The sequence below is a fragment of the Zootoca vivipara genome, chromosome 3 (assembly GCF_965207765.1).
Source record: "Zootoca vivipara chromosome 3, rZooViv2.hap1.1, whole genome shotgun sequence".
Classification (NCBI taxonomy): Eukaryota; Metazoa; Chordata; class Lepidosauria; order Squamata; family Lacertidae; genus Zootoca; species Zootoca vivipara.
The window spans coordinates 113321427-113339071 of NC_142586.1; the positions used below are offsets into that span (position 1 = coordinate 113321427).

Consider the following 17645-nt stretch of genomic DNA (forward strand, 5'->3'; position numbering starts at 1 on the left):
GCTACCTTGCCTGAGCCTTGGACACCACTTCCTGCTTCCCCACTTGAGTCGGAACTCTCCCTGCTTTCCCCCGTGCTTGGGGATGGGCTGGACCTCAAGATGGGAGGGGCTTCGCGATATCCCTTGTCCCTCACACGTAGATTTTTAGATTTTACCTTTGATGGCTTATAAACCTAAGATAGTTTAAGATATTTTCCAGTGAAACGAGTAACTTAGCCAGCACCTTGTCAAGGTTTCTTTTATTTAGAGGTGATTTGGGGATATTTATTTCTTTTCTTTACCTAGTTTCTTTTGGAATATTTAAATCTATCATTTGTCTTTGAGGAATCATTAGTTTTTTTTCACTTTGCCTATACCTCGTTTCAGGGAGTTATCACAGCACAGTTTTGTTTTTACTCTGTTCCTACATTTATGGCTTTGTGCTTCCAGTGAAAGACTATCTGAAGAACATTTTGTTTGTTCCAAGCAACGAGAGAGACATTGGTTCATTATAAGGTTATGAGTCTCTCCAGGCTTGGTTATGCACATTGCACTTTAGTTTGCTCATTGTCCAGGAGGTTTATGACTTTATATACTTGTTCTAGTAAAATTGTCCTTTATATTCATAGCCAATTTTGGTGTGGTTGGTTTGTTGTTCAATGCTTGGTTGATACACCAATAACTCTCGTGGGTTCTGAAGAGCTTAAAGCACACACACACACAGCCAATGTATGCCTGTGAAATATTTGGGAGGACAGAGCGATGGAATCCTGGTTCTCTGCTCTTTGTCTGAGCTTCACGAAAGGCCATTAAATACTCTGCTGTGCTTTCTTAATTGCCCAGGAGTCAAGAGGAAGAAGATTGTATTCTATGTACTGTAGCCAAGATATAATCTTTACAAAGAAAGACATTTTGCTTCAAGAAGGGGCAGGGGAGGGGAATGAATAGGTCTCTGAAGGCAATGTGAGTCTCAGAATTTGTTGTTGTTTAGTCGTTTAGTCGTTTCCGACTCTTCGTAAAAAAATGGTTGTAATTGAGTGAAATAACGTCTTAGAACATCTTATGTTAAATCCAATGTGTGTTTCTCCAGGAAGCTTGACATTGTGTGCATAGGACTTCCAATAATATTATCATCTAGGAAATATCCAAGCCGAGAACAGCCTATGCTGTTACAAGTCCACAGTATCACAGACTTTGAGACCAATCTCTGGGACCCATCAGCATAACTTTATCCTTCACATTGGGATGAATACAATAACAACCTGATGCAAGCTGTTATAGCAGGCATGCCCAACAGGTCGATCGCGATCTACTGGTCAATCCTGCTCGATCTTTGGACCTTCTGTGATCTACAACCCCCCCCCACAAAAAAAAAGAAGCTCAACAACTTAAGCTCCCTAAATAGATCACTGCCAGTTTCTTTACTATTGTACTGTCAATAGATCACAGTCTCTTGGGAGTTGGACATGCCTGTTTTATAGCGTCTCATGTGCTCTCTGCAGAGATTGAGGAGGTGTCAGTTTCAAAATGAGAGAATGCTACAGTTCTACCATCCTGTGAAGGGGTCATTCTTGCTTGGAGCGCTTGTGAAACCTTCAGAATTGATCTTTATGCCTGAGGCAGTACTTAGAGGCAGGGAGTTCCAATCCTCTTTGGAGATTTGGATCATGTGGTTCCAGAGGGAAGGCTGTAGCTGCTATGAAGTAGCTATAAAAAGGATGCACTAGAGGGATATGCTTTTAGCAAAGAGTGAGGACTTCATTGCCATTTCCCCCCAAGACCCCTTGCACCTTAGGAAGAGTCACACTGATTTAACCTTGTGAGGATCAAGAATTGTAGTGAAACTGGTGAGTGAAGGGGATTTGAGTAGATCTTCTCCTTTTATAACAGCAGAATTTCATCCATAATTTCATGGGCTGGTTTGGGTCTGGGCTATTTTCACTTCATTGAGCAGAGGCAGATTTAGGGGCATGTGACTGGTTTACCTGCACTGGGCCCCGAACCAAGAGGGTGCCACAGGGGACACTGCAACAATGATGAGCAAGTGGCAATGGAAAGCAAGTGGCGGCGGCGGGTGTGTGTGTGTTTGAGTGTTGCACAGGGCGCTGCTGAAACTTTAAAGCCCAAAGTCCATTACTGCATTGGGGGTGCAGTCATGCAATTTTTGCTGATGAAACCTCAAATGGGGGGGGGCTATTTCCAATGGGCAAGGAATGGAGTACAATAAAAGTAAATGCTATTCAAGTTGGAGCCACAACTCCACCCCAAAATTCATGGGTGGTGGGACTTGGAAGGCTAATTCGCCCTCATCAGAAAAGTCTTTATTGTGAAATGTGACCTCGGCCCCCAGCTTGAATAGATGGATCCCTTGCAATTTTCAGAGTGGTATAAATATTCTGTTTCTGTCATGACATCTCTTCTTTTAGGGATATAGAGTTCCTAGCTAAACACTGACCTTTGCCTAACCAAAGCCATGAAGACCTGTTACCATTTCCTTCTGGCCATTGCCTTAATCCTTTCAGCTGATCCAGGTAAGTTATTAGTCCAGCTCCCTTGTGAGGTTAGGCAACCAAAGCTGTACACAGTATTCCAAATGTTTTTGCAGGCAGCTCACTGCTGGGGATCTAACTTCCCTGTCTTCCTCATATTCTCCTAGAACTTCCTAGGCTTCTTCCATGGAAACGATTCCCTTTGTGGAGATGGCTAGTTGTTGGGCCATTGACTGCTACTTTTACACTGAAATAACAAGGCTAAACACAACTAGGTATTTGTTCCAGTTTTTCCCAATGTAGATTTTCATTCCTCCCTCGTTCGTGATCTACATTCACCCCTTCTTCCCTAGTGGGTGATTGTACTGTATCGTGGTTTTCCTCAAGTGCCAACATGTCTTGGGCCAGCCATGACAGGTTGAAACACCACTGCCCCACTTAGAAATTGTGTCTGTGCGGCAATTGAATTTGGGAAAATGTTGCTTTTGGTGACAATGGAAGCCTCCAACAGAAGCTGGATGGACTGCAACTTGGGGGGGGCGGATGTCTCCATGTGCTGGTCTCCCCAACTGTGACCCCCACTTTAAAACATATAATGGCCCCTGCATGACGACTAGACATGGGGAAACAACTTCCCTTGGCAACAATGGGAGCTTTTTTTCACAAGCCTAATTGCTGTGGGTGCATGGAGCCAAGGAGGGAAGAGGAGGAGCTGGATCCAAAAGTAATGATGGCTGGTTCTGTACCACAGTCCTTGGGGTTCTCTATCCCTTGTTTATACTGTTTTTAGGGAAAACAGAATTTGCAATCAAATGATGGAATGATGCCAAGAGGAAAAGAAAGCAACTGGATAACTAGCTAGATGCAGTTATCAAGTTCACCAGTTGTAATGGAAAGAAAAGGATTCTTAGTAACCTCCTCCTCCTCCTCCTCCTCCTCCTCCTCCTCCTCCTCCTCCTCCTCCTCCTATTCTTCTTCTTCTTCTTCTTCTTCTTCTTCTTCTTCTTCTTCTTCTTCTTCTTCTTCTTCTTCTTCTTCTCTTTGGGTGGAACAGTCTTTGCTCAGATAATAGGTGAAGAAAAATGCAATTCCTTCGGTGGCGTCTGCAAAGACAGCTGTGAGTCAGGTTATGATGACATTGGAGAATGCAGTACGACACGTTGCTGCATAAGGTGAGAGTCATATCACAACCAACCAACAAAACAAGCAAGGTGCATTTGTTAAATGTCAAAAGGAGTGAATTAGTTGGAAATGCCAAAGTGGTGGTGGTTGCCAGGAGCACATTTTTCAAGTTTATGCCAGTACACCATCTCCACCTGTCCCTGAAGAAATCAGATCTGGCCACAGGTCTGCCTTAATTACATCCAGGGTGGAATAGTACACTTGCTCCAGAGGGGGCTAGCGCAGAAGAGACTTTGGAAACTTTAAGTGCTGCAGAATATGGCAACAAGGAAGTTTTGGGGCACCTGTGGTATGTAGATCAGTTGAGTAAGGAATTTATTGCCCGCTCTCAGAAGACTGAGCACAGAAGATAGGTCTTAAAGCATAGTATTGTGCCTATGCTTGAATTTTTGTTTTGCTCCCACTGCCAAAACTGATGGGTCAAGATCTTTGTATAAATATATTTCTCTACTTGTTTAGCAAGTAGGACATATGAGGATTTTGTTCATTGTGTTCATGAATATTTTGTTCACGATTATTTCTTTTCGGGTTCAAGAGAATATTTAAATAAATATATGAATGAATGAATGAATTTATTATTTCGGTCACAGACCAGTTCCAGTTCACATACAAAATCAGGGAAGTCATGAAACACAATAGGGATACGTTTAAATTATTTAAATAAATATAATTTTATTATTAAAAGTTCATCACAAAATCTGTAGAGAAGCGGGGTTGAGTGCAGGAAGAAGGGGGAAGCAGGAACAACATTCTACAAATTATCAAGGTATGTGTGAATTTGTCAATATTAATTTATGATCTCCAAACCTCTTAGCTTTGCATCTGAATGATGGGATCCGTCTCTGCTGCCACTTGGCCTGAAGATTCATTAGCTCCTACCTGAACACCAGCGTTATCCAGGAATCGTGGTTTTTTCCCCCACCACCAGCTGAAGGACCATAAAAGCATGTTTGGTGTAAAACCTTCGAAGACCATGTGTTAATAAAAAATAAAAACTATAGTGCAGATGGTCCAAAAGTTTACTGTGTCTCCTTTTATGTTTGACACTGATGGGGTGAAATTGTATGACAGTCTGTATGGAAATTCTGTACGCCACCAAAGTTCTGCTATACAAATTGTTGGACAATGGAAGCACTACACAGGCCACGAGTGGAGGAGACATATTCCCATTTGGCTATGTGGATGAAAGTGTATCTCATGTTCATATATGGAATCAACAAGACAATATTGGCATCTGCATGTAAGGAGACCATGCAGTCTGCCTGCTGTGCTTCTAGGATTCCTATGAGCAATTGCTTTTCATTCACTATATATACCTATATACCTCCTTAAAGGAATCTATATTAAATTTCATATTCAGGGGTTCCTCTGTGACATATGCATACAGACAACTAGTGGGGGAAAGTAAATCCCATTTTTTAAAAGTTATTAATAAACTTGTATCCAGACCCTGCTCCCCAATAAGTCAATTTAACTCTTTAAAAAGAGACTATATGGGTGAACCATGTCCCCATTCTTGAGTAAGAAAGAGGAAGATTGGGATATGAAAGCAATGATTTGATTTAAAAGTAATTTAAAAGCACATACATTGTTGCAGCAGTGCATTCCCCAATATTTTGATCTCACACTTACCGGTTCCGTGCAACTTGGTTCATGAGATTTGGACATTGTAGCCATGTGGCCAGCACAATATGCAGTGGCAGACAAACCCTCTCTGGCACCTGGGGTGGTGCAGCCCGTACAGACTGCACATGTGCGATATGCCGTATAGACTGCGCATGTGCCGTATCCTGCACATGCGCACTCCATATGACATGCCACAAATGCACATTCCGTACAAGCTGCAGCTCGCACATGGTGGCTGTACGGGCTGTCGCTTGCACAGCATCCATAAATGCTGCCACTTGCAACGGCGACTGGGCTGCCACATGAGCGGCATCCTGTATGGAGTGTGCCTGTGTGGTGACCGTACAGGATGCCACACATGCGCAATCCGTACGGGATGCCACTCTTGCGCGGTGGCCGTATGGGCTACGGCTTACATGGCGGCCATCCAGCAATAAGGAATAAGCAAAGCGTGTACTGGCCGAGCAGGTGAGAGAGCAAGCCGGCTGCCACCGCGCTGAGCAAGGCTTTTTACTGGGCAGCATGGCTTCGCTTGGGAGTCGCAGGGGAGTCACCGAGTGTCACCCACCTCCAGGGTGGCACCCAGGGCGGACTGGCCCCAACGCACCCTCTTGCTACGCCACTGACAATATGTTACTGCTTTCTTCCTTTATTTCTTCTCATTGGGATATAAAGTTCACAAATATCTGCATTGCCTTTTCATAATCTTCATAATCTCGAATTCCATATAACCTGTGCTTTCATGCCTTTACCTTGCTACTGCTCCCCTTTTAAAATAACTGGTCAGATGAGCTATGCACAAAACCAACCTTAGAAAAGTTAGGTCCTTGGGCAAATGATTACACTGAGACCTCTTTCTTCTTTCATCCTTCCTCCTACCCTGTTCCTTTCTGATGCCCACCAATACTACTGTGTGCTTTGAATCATGGCTGCCCACCTATATCATTGTGTACTGTGGATCAGAGCCGCTGTTAGTTAGAAGCACACACACATCCCCTCTCTTTCTATCTTTCCTCCTGTTGCTAAAGAGGCACTCCATTGCCTCTGCCAAAAGACCAGCAAGCTATACAGACAAGGAGAGGTAATATTTTCACCTGGCTCCTATCTTCCCCACTTAATGGATTCCTAAACCAACCTGAGCTGCTTCTCCCACCCCCTCCTTTGTAGCAAAAGTTCATTCTGGATTTTTAGCATTTAGCATTGTAACATTCTTAATTTTAGCATTTTGTGCATATCTTGAAGCTCTTCAGTCCTGAACTCAGTTTTAATTCTGCTGTCCTTCACTCTCTTAAATCCCTCCAGGAAAAGCAAGGAAACCTTCCCCCCCCCTTCAAATCTGTCTGCAAGAGTACCCTGGAATAATGAAATACTGCAAGATCATTGAGTGAAGTAGGTGCAAAATTGAATAATTAACACAACAGGATCTTTCTTTGGCGATCACTCATAGACAAGTAAGATTGTCTCCCATTTACTGTAGACTTGCCAAATATTAACCACTTATAAACACCATCTCCAACTCCTCGAAAGATTCCATTAACGATGTCTCTGATCAGCGATGAACAGGATCCGTGACACATGTGGACTCACTCATCGACCACACTGCATTGCTAGATGACTCTTGGGGACTCTTCCAACTGTAAGATTTTGTGATTCTATGATCTAGCCCTAGCACACCTGAACAGATTTGAAGTAAGCCTTCATGAGCTTCATGCCACATGGCTCCAGAGTTTTGTGTAGGGTTTGAAGTTGACCCTAAATGGGAAACATACCCTAACTCTCAGGTCCCACAGCTCTGAAAGGCAAGTTTTTGTAATCTACTCTCATTTTAAGGGCACTTTCCAATTGCTCACCCAATTCTTACCTGTTGGTGTCCTCTGACTCAACTTGCATCCCTTGGTAGGACAGGAAGAAGAAGAAAAATCTTGCAGGCACCAACAGCGACAGAGCTTCATGCTCCGCCACTGGGTCGGAGAGCAGGTGCGCTGCCCCCAGGGACATGGCGTGCGTTCTGGGGGTGGGGTGCGACACATGTTTTGGGGGCGGGGCGCGCCTTGTGCAGGGGCGGGGCATGCCATGCGCTGGGGCAGGGCGGGAAGCTGCGATGGCACCCCTGGGACCGCTTGGGGTGCCCTGCCTCTATCTTCCTACGCCCCTGGGAACCAACAAATCTTTTGGACAGACAGCAAACAAACAAACAGCTCTTCAGTTCTCTAACAAGGTGCCAGATCTCTGCAGCACTTAATGCCTGACATCAAAAGATCCTTTAAGAAGTTTGCCTAGATCAATGTATGAATGGACACACCCAGGCCAGCCAGCACATGTCCCCACAAGCAGTGCAGTCTCGGCCATTGGAGCTACTTAAATATAACCTTTCCAATGAAAATGCCAAGCTTTTTTGAAGCCCCCTCTCCCCGTCTCAAAGCCACACACTATTGTCTGTTCCATACACATTCATACTACCTTGAACTTACAGAGGTGTGTAGAGATATTTCTCTTCTTCCCTGACACTCAGAACATCCTAATCGAAAAATGAAGCTATATCACATGTGTCTCTGGGCAGAAAAACCATGCAACTGGCATTTCACTATCAGCAGGACTGCCTGCTTTTCAGTCTTACTGGGAAGGCTCCCACTTTGGTCTGTTATGAGAGCTATTCAGCACAGCAATCAGGACTGCTTCAAGAACACCCCAAAGTTCTAGCTAAAGCTCTGGTCCTCTTCCCATGGTTATGAATCATCTGTGCCAAAATATATGAGGAATTTCTCATGCTTCTCAAAGTTGTCCAAACTTTTCAAAGGGCACACTTGCAAAGCAACTTCAATATTCTGCAGCTTCAACATCACAAGATGCAATAATTGGTTATAGTGGAGATTCATCCATTTGGTGCATGGAAAGCTTCCATATCTGCCTGCAGACAGCCCATACTTTACTGTAGTCTGACTTACAACAAATCCAGAGTTGGCCCTGGCTGTTGGCAGTTTCATTGTTGCACTTGTTGAACTCACCAGGGAGGAGAATGGGAACAAATGGAGAATTCGTTTATTCTGCCTGTTCCATCTACTTTTTAGATGCCTGCCATCTGTTCTACCAATCCCACCAGTTACCATTGTTCCACTAAATTTATGAACAGCTTTGGAGAGACATCACCATATTTCATTCTTTGTGGCTCTTGTTTTAGGGATAGAGAGTTCCCATCCAAACATCTGTCTTCATCTTCTCATGGTCATGAAGACCTGTTACCTTCTCTTTCTTGCCCTTGGCTTTTTGTTTCATCCAGGTAAGTCAGCAGTTAAGTTCTAGACTTAATTAGGCAAAGGTAAAGGACCTCTGACAATTAAGCCCAGTCACGAATGACTCTGGGGTTTCGGCGCTCATCTCGCTTTACTGGCCGAGGGAGCTGGCATTTGTCCGCAGACAGTTTTTCTGGGCCATGTGGCCAGCATGATTCTGCCGAAAGCAGAGCAGCGCACAGAAACGCCGTTTACCTTCCCGCCGGAGTGGTACCTCTTTATCTACTTGCACTTTGATGTGCTTTCGAACTGCTAGGTTGGCAGGAGCTGGGACTGAGCAACAGGAGCTCACCCCGTCACGGGGATTCGAACCGCCGACCTTCTGAGCGGCAAGCCCAAGGCTCAGTGGTTTATACCACAGAGCCACCTGCGTCCCCTTGGGCTTAACCAAGGGGGTTCCAAATGTCATTACCCAAACACATGCAGAAGCTCCCTTCCGACTTTCTTAAAGACTCTGAATGGAGTAGGGGTGGGGAGGGGTGGGGTCAGGGGTGGCATGCACAGGCTCCTTCCTCCTATCCAGTTCAAGGCCTAATTTGTTGTTGTTGTTGTTGTTGTTGATGATGGTTATTATTATTATTATTATTATTATTATTATTATTATTATTATTCCTGTAGGGGTCTCATACAGTCAGTTATCTTGATGCTTTACAGTTGAATGTGTGTGCAGTAATAATGCATCGTTGAAATAGTTTTAACTCAGCTAGTCATTATTTGAGAAATCAAAACTATGTCTGCATATGTTGTCTGAAGGCAGCCCTGTATAGGGAAATTTCTATGTTTGGTGTTTTATTAGGTTTTTGTATGTGCTGGAAGCCTCCCAGAATAGCTGGGACAACCCAGACAGGGTGCAAAGAATAAAATTATTGTTATTATTATTTGCAACACATAAAAGGAGTCATGGTCAAAGGCAGGTTACAGTAATAAAGAAAGGGATACAAAAGGGATATAACACAAAATCAACCATCACATGAACCATTGCATAACAACATGATGAAACACTGTAATAGGAAACATAGCCATCCCCCAACATTTCAGTACTATAAAGGTAACAATATCATGCCTCCTAGCAAAAATAAGAAGGGAGTTGACTATTTCACCTTGGTCCTAGAAACTCCCCTCCCACAAAGGATGCACAGTTCTTCTCCTGCAGAGGGCCTTCTTGGTAGTGGCATCTGCCGTGTGAAATGCCCTCCTGTCAGATGTCAAGGAAATAAACAACTATCTGACTTTCAGAAGACATCTGAAGGCAGCCTTGTTTAGGGAAGTTTTTAACGTTTGATGTTTTATCGTATTTTAAATATTTTCTTGGAAGCCGCCCAGATTGGGAAACCCAGCCAGATGGACGGAGTATAAATAATAAGTTGTTGTTGTTGTTGTTGTTGTTGTTGTTGTTGTTGTTGTTGTTGTCAGATGTCAAGGAAGTAAGCAACCATCTGACTTTTAGAAGACATCTGAAGGCACCCCTGTGTAGGGAAGTTTTTAACTTTTGATGTTTTACTGTGTTTGATGTTTTAATTTGCTGGAAGCCACCCAGAGGGGCTGGGGCAACCCTGTCTGCTGGGTGGCATAATAATAATAATAATAATAATAATAATAATAATAATAATAATACAGTGGTAGCTTGGTTTAAGAACAGCTTAGTTTATGGACAACTTGGATTAAAAACGCTGCAAAACTGGAAGTAGGTGTTTTGGTTTGTGAACTTTGCCTTGTGTGTTCCATTTGTAAATTGAGTCCCCTGCGGCTATGCAAAAGCACACCTTGATTTAAGAACACTTTGCTTTAAGAACGGACTTCTGTAACAGATTAAGTTCGTAAACCAAGGTACCACTGCAATAATAACAGAAATTCCCATTGGAGATTCAAGTACGAAGAATCAGTACAGTGGACCCTCGAGTTACATTACCTTCAGGTAACGTAATCTTCAGGTTGCGAAGTGGGTTTGCCGCTCATATGTGCACAGAAGTGGTCCTCCAGTTACTGGTTCTTACCAGTTCTGCTTTCAGGTCACACTCTTGGGTATGTGAGCCGAGCCTCACTGATAATGGGGAACAGAAATTCCAGCTCAAGCAACGTGAAAGGGTTCCAGGGGCAGGGAATGGGGTAGCTGGAAACACTCTCAAGTCAAGGGATAGTCCTTTGTCTAGCCCAATCAGGGCTGGCCCAAGACATTTTGGCACCCAGGGTGAACCACAAAATGGTGCCTCTCTTACTACCAGGGAAGAAGGGGTGAGTGAAGATCTACATCAGGAACAATGAGGGGATAAAGATAGATGTCAAGATTTGTTGCCACTGTGGATCCTGCCTGAGGCAATTGTCTCACCTTGCCTCATGGGTGGGCCGGCCCTGAGTCCAATAGCAAAATATGGCTTCCTTGTGGGAATGGAGGCTAGAAGAGTGTTGACTAAATGAAGAGATGAAGCTGCTTTGATCTAAGGATGTCCAGCGTTGCATCTGGCCTGGTAGTTCCAATTTTGCTCCACATGATTTTCCCAGACCTGGGGAAATCTCTCTCCCAGCACTGCACTGTGAAATGACAATGTTGCCAATTGTAATGAAACGTAGGAATGTTGGGCTCTGATTATTTGTTATTGTTTCCCCTTGTAAACTTTTTTTTTTGTGGTGGGGAAACAGGATCGCCTGCTAATGTGTACAATCGAAACCAATGTCGCGAGTTGAACGGTGTGTGTGCCATTTTCAAGTGCCCAGCGACATTTAACCCTATTGGAAAGTGTTCAACATTTTTGCCATGCTGCCTTCTGCAATTGCCAGGATGAGAATGACAACTCCAATGGTGTGAATGATGGCCCTATACCAAGACTGAGCTATGTTCACTCATGCAAATGTTTACTTCTCCTTCTCCAAAAAATATTGCCTAGCTTTCCCTGTGATTTTTATTACTTTGACATTGTGATAACTGCTGTGTGTTGTAGAAGTTTGTGGCCTGGACGCAGGTACAAGGGAGGCTGGCTGCAATGCGCCCCTACCCCAGTCCTTGCAGAATTATTATACTGTCACGTTGTATGATATTTATGGCTTCCACCAGGACATAGAATAATAGAATCATAGAGTTGGAGGAGACCACAAGGGCCAGCCAGTCCAACCCCCTGCCAAGCAGGAAACACCATCAAAGCATTCTTGACATATGCCTGTCAAGCCTCTTCTTAAAGCCCTCCAAAGAAGGAGACTCCACCACACTCCTTGGCAGCGAATTCCACTGTTAAACAGCTCTTACTGTCAGGAAGTTCTTCCTAATGTTTAGGTGGAATCTTCTTTCTTGTAGTTTGAATCCATTGCTCCGCTTCCGCTTCTCGGGAGCAGCAGAAAACAATCTTTCTCCCTCCTCTATATGACATCCTTTTATATATTTGAACACGGCTATCATATCACCCCTTAAGCTTCTCTTCTCCAGGCTAAACATGCCCAGCTCCCTATGCACTTAAATAACAATAATAAACAACACAAAAGAAGTTACAAAAAGAGGAGCCGCCACCATCACCCAATCAAGCAACATTTTAATCACTCTAAAGATAAATTTAAAGAAAAAGGGGGTCAGTGCCAACCATCCAAATAACTTACTTGTCAGTCATTGCGGGAAGCAAATCAACCCCATAATTCCCAGCATAATTATCACTCAAGTTCTTATTTCTTTTATACAGTCCGTTCCCTTCACAGGCACCATTGCCCACCCTACAGAGTTAGTCCTATAAGGCAGTGGTTGGTCAACACTCCTTCATGCAAGGAAGCATTAACCTTGCCCTGGACCCACCTGGTCAACTACTTTATTTCACAAGTCACATCCCTGCAAACACCCTGTTTACAGCATCAGGGTGCATTTACTGAAACTGATCTCCAAAAGCCAGACCAGATGCAACACTGACACCACAGCTCGGAATGCAACAACAACGGGAACATCTGAATTGCTGTAGAGTAGAATGACCTTTTTTAAAAAAAAAAAATTGTTATTGAATTTTCAAATTATATCAACAAATATTCCACGAGTCTTAAGTAAACAATTTATATATCCATATTTCACCACCACCACCCTCTTTGGCTTCCCCCGTATTTCCGTATTGATTTATTAAAGAATTTCTATACCCTGCTGGTTTTACCTCTTGTATAGTTGTGAAAGTTTAGTCAAAACCTGCCAATGAGTCCAAATCTTTATACTGTCTTTTTATATAGTTTATAAATGGTTCACACTTCTTTTTTAAATCAATGTTTTCTCTCTCATGTATCCTCTCTGTCAGCTTAGCCAGTTCTGCGTAATCCATAAGCTTGACCTGCCATTCTTCCTTTGTTGGCATTTTCTCTGTTTTCCATACTTGTGCTAATGAAATTCTTGCTGCTGTTGTCGCATACATAAACACTTTCCCTCTCTTATATCATAATCTAAAAATCTGAGCGGGAAAGATTCTAGTTTTTTAACAAAGGCTTTTTCCAAGTCATTATATATCATTTCCCAATATTCTTTAACCTTCTTGCATTCCCACCATACATGAAAAAGTACCATCTTTCTCTTTGCATCTCCAACATATCTTAGATCCTGTTTTATACATTTTTGCAATTTTTCCGGTGTGATATACTATCTATATATGATTTTCAAATAATTTTCTCTTAATAATATACAATCTGTAAACTTTAAATTTGTTTTCCATAATCTTTCCCATTCCTCCAACTGTATATTATGCCCAACATCCTGAGCCCATTTTATTTTTGCTGATTTTACCATCTCATCTAAAGTCTCCAGGTAGTCTGTGAGATGGAGTTGATAAGGAATAGGACGGGGGGGGGCACCTAAACTAGGTTTCATTTAGGAATTAAGAATGGTAATGATGCCCTCACGGGGGACCCCGTCCAACCCAGCACCCTCATTCCGGAGTTATACGAACGCAAGCACCCTAGAACCCCTCAAGAACAAGTCCCGCTTAATAAAAGTTGCCTTTCCCTCCCCTCTCTGCTATCTTTGACTGTGTAGCCATATTTCTGAATGAACGATACTGTGTATCCGTATCTCTGAATGAACACTCTATTTTAATAGTGACGCGCCTTAACCAATCAGGTAAATGCATCAGTTCGGCAGATCCCAGTTCAGCTCAGCTCTGCAGGCTTCAGTGAACGCTGATGAGGGCGCTGACAGGAGAACAATCACTGACAGTGTTGAAGTCTAATCCAATTACAAATAGATACAATGTATCCAGGCCACCCAGGCTGCACTAGAACACAGCGGTTTGTATTAGGAAAACAGGAACAGCTTAATAAATCATAGAAATTTCTTCCCTTCATGGATCCTCACCGTTCCAACACCATTTTGTAACTCTGATCAAGGACTCTCAGGGCCACTGGACCCAGCCATAATCCCATAAGCGAGGGGTCATGTAGACAAGGTGTTGCCCCAGCAGATAATCACTGAACCATTCAGACGGAATACCCTGTCTTCCAGTTGCCTCCGGACTCGCCCAAGCAATAAGCTGTCAACACCTGGGTCTCGTTGTTCTTCCCCTGCCGGGTGCTCAAGGGTCCCCTCCCAATACTTACCTGTACTTGCCTATCAATACCTTGGGTCGTTATATGTCATTGCCTTATGTCAATCCTGTTATTACCTATATGTAAATGTCTCCTGTACCTCCCCTTTCCCTGACGTCTTCCTATGTAACGATGATGCATGTATGACACTTTTGTAATGCATTATGGGATCGAGGCGGGAAGTTTTAAAAGTCCTTGTAACCCTGTTCTCGGGGTTCAGTCTTGCATTGAACCTGCTGTGCAGTAATAAACTTTGCTGTTTGCTCCGGATAGTGGCTGGACTCCTTCCTTTACGTCCGCAGTGAACCGCAGGCCCGTGCCTGACGAGCTGAGTGGCTGAGCAGTCTCGTACTCAGAATTTTTCCCTAACAGAGTAAGAGAGGTCCATTTGGACAAATAGGAAGAATGTCTCTCTGTGAGTGGGGCACAATGTGTGTATGGTCTTGTGCGTGAGAGAAATGTTTTGTTGCCTGCAAAAATGTTTCTATTGCATTATTTTCAGGTATTATTTTCAGATATGGGGAAAACAGATATCAGTTCATGTGGTGGGAGGACATCTCAACTCTTTGGGATCTCTTTCTGAAGGACCATAATCTCCTGCTTGTGATACCACACTTACAAGCTGTGCATTGTGATCTTTTCACCAGCGGAAGACCCACAAAATTGCATCTGCCTTATTTATTTATTTATTTGTTAAAAAACAATTATTTTAATAAAAGTAGTGTCCAAAGATTATTTGTGTGTCTTGATGTCTTTGAAAGAGGTGGAAGGAATTTTGTATGTGTCCACAACACGATCTAGAACTAAGGTATATAGCTCATCGAGGAGCAAGATGAAGTGATTGACGTTTGCAGGCATAAGAGCTCTTCCATAGCAGAGTTACCCTCTCAAATTTCAGGCATTCATATCAAGGGCTTGTTATAAAAATCATATGGGGGGGATTACAGGACACCATTACCAATGAACAGAGAGGGGTGACTGAATCTGACAGCTGCAGTTACCCAGAATCCCGCACAACGCCATTTTCTTCGCCTCTGCTCCACTCCAGAGACCCGCACCCCTCCCACTCGGATGCAACCCTGCCCTAAACATCAGCATATGTAAACATCTCCCAACGATGCCATAAACTCACACATTTCCCCTCTCCACCTCCCCTCCTCCCAGAACAAAACAACTAAAATGATTCACATTTCAAGTCAGCGATATCCTGCTAATCCTTTTACAGGACTCAATGAGGTGTGGGTAAACACTACAACACTGACAGCCAAAGGATACTTTTGCCGCAGCCTCCGAAACAATGTTTCCAGAAGGAGGAGGGGGGGAAAGCCGCCCAAATCCAAAGCGACACTTTTCTACTCAAATTAACAATGCAGCCTTTATTATATGTTCTCTTACCATGAACTCTGCCTTTATTATATGTCCTCTTATTATGAAACCTTTATGTGTATCTCGTAATGTACCCTCTACACGTTTCCCTCATTATGTGCCTTTTAACGTTCTCTCCGATCTCTCTGTATTAGATTGCTGTTTTATATAGGCTAGGATCTCTCTGTATTAGAATTGCTATTTTATATCTTAGAACCTTTATATATCAGGACTGCTTTTTTTACATAGAATCCTCTGTATTGGATATGTTTTCTGTATGAACCTTGCATGACCCCAGCCCACCTGAACCTTGCCCCATCGCCACCCTGTACCCATTCAAGGACACACACGGACAATAAGGGATTAACTGGAACAACTTTATTCAAACTCCCATAAAATGTCATCTTTAACATAATCCATCCTTCCATGACCTGGAGGAAAACACCTGCCGGATGAGCTCCAACCCCTCGGAAATCGTCAGGAACTGCCCCACCTCGGCTCCCATCTCGACTGATTGCCCCCCCCTGTCAAACAAAGGGAAACACCATCAACAAGGGGAGGAGAGCGATTGACATCTCACCATATGAAGAACTAGCAGTCGGCTAGGACTTTGTTAGCCCAAAAATGGAAACTACAGGAATTACCAACAATTGAGGAGTGGCAGATTAAAATGATGGATTATGCTGAACTCGCTAGGTTGACTTGCAAGATTCGCGACCAAGGGGAGACAAGGTTTCAAAAAGACTGGAGTAAATATGTGGATTATATGGCGAAAAACTGTAGATCTTTAAAAACACTTGCAGGATTGAAATAAATCCTACGAACTGATTAAAAAAGTAAAAAAGGAACTGCAAAAATGGAGTCAACAAGAAACCCGCGTGAAGGGAGGGGGGGAAGTCGTAGCTCGGCAGAGCAAGATGTAAGATGAAAATTTAAGATGTTTTGTATAAAAGATTGTTTTTTTATTATTTTAATTGGATAAATTGGAAAATGGAATAAAATTTATTATAAAAAAAGAAGAAGAACTAGCCGTCTCTGTACCCAGTTAATCCCATCAACACCCATTCTCCTTGCCTTTCCTGTCCCTCCCAACCCAGGGATTTTCACGTGGGGACGGGAGGGTATAAGAGGGAGATGCACCCTTTCTCGGGGTTCCTTCCTACATTCTTGGAGGCAGGGACCCTACAGCTGTAGGTTTGAGTACTGCAATAAAGGGATCAGTTTGTTTTACCTGACAGCATCGTGTGGTCTCTGTCATTTCCCGACGGAGCTGAACTTAGCGCGAATTCCAGAGCTTCCGATCAGCGCCTGTCCTTCTTAAAAGGCAACGCATTTAGGGGTTCATTTTTTCATAACAGGCTTTTAGTGCAAGGCAACTTTAAATTTGTGGTGGTGGTGGTTTTTAAAGTGTAAGACTATGATTTTTCTGATTTTTCTGCCGGAACTTGATGCAAGTTGAAATAAATGGCCATGCCTTCTGAGGGAATGAAGACTACCAAGTTTTAGAAATTGATTCTTTAAATTCTATTTACTGATCACTTTCCATAAAATATATCCAAGCAATTCCAGCTACTCCCCTGTCAGGGACATCCCTTCCCTAAGCGACAGGGAGGACTCCAAAGAGGAGGGGTGGCAGGCTGGGGGAAACAGAGGCTCGCTTCTTTCCCAGACTGAGAGTGATGCAAGCCCCTCCCGCCTTGAAATGCCGGTTGTAAATTTACAAGACAGCATAGGGCAGAGAGAGGAATAATAATAATAATAATAACAATGATAATAATAATAATTTATTATTTGTACCCCGCTCATCTGAGTGGGTTTCCCCAGCCACTCTGGGAGGCTTCCAACAAAGATTTAAATACATTGAAATGTCACACAATTAAAAACTTCCCTAAACAGGACTGCCTTCAGATGTTTTCTAAATGTCATGTAGTTGCTTATTTCTTTGACATGGAAGGGCATTCCACAGGGGAGGGCATTCCACAGGGCGGACGCAACTACTGAGAAGGCCCTCTGCCTAGTTCCCTGCAACTTGGCTTCTCGCAATGAGGGAACCGCCAGAAGGCCCTTGGCGCTGGACCTCAGTCTCCAGGCAGAACGATGGAAGGGGAGACGCTCCTTCAGGTATACTGGGTCGAGGCTTCAGAGGAACTGCAGCCTTTAGACATGGCTCCAGAGGGGGATGGGC

The 17645-nt window shown here is 43.5% G+C and overlaps 2 long non-coding RNA genes across 3 annotated transcripts; both read left to right on the forward strand.

The window, feature by feature from the left end:
* The first annotated feature begins 1669 nt into the window (after window positions 1-1669).
* On the forward strand, window positions 1670-4667 carry LOC118081948 (uncharacterized). 2 transcript variants are annotated; one of them, XR_015949214.1, is made up of 5 exons: window positions 1670-1826; window positions 2406-2510; window positions 2636-2743; window positions 3523-3640; window positions 4465-4667. It is a non-coding gene; the product is annotated as an uncharacterized LOC118081948 (long non-coding RNA). The 2 variants fall into 2 exon arrangements; XR_004692150.3 differs by lacking the exon at window positions 2636-2743.
* Window positions 4668-6526: 1859 nt separating this feature from the next.
* On the forward strand, window positions 6527-14813 carry LOC148686434 (uncharacterized). Its single transcript, XR_015949406.1, has 4 exons — window positions 6527-6912; window positions 8455-8553; window positions 11204-11363; window positions 14598-14813. It is a non-coding gene; the product is annotated as an uncharacterized LOC148686434 (long non-coding RNA).
* The last annotated feature ends 2832 nt before the right edge of the window (window positions 14814-17645 follow it).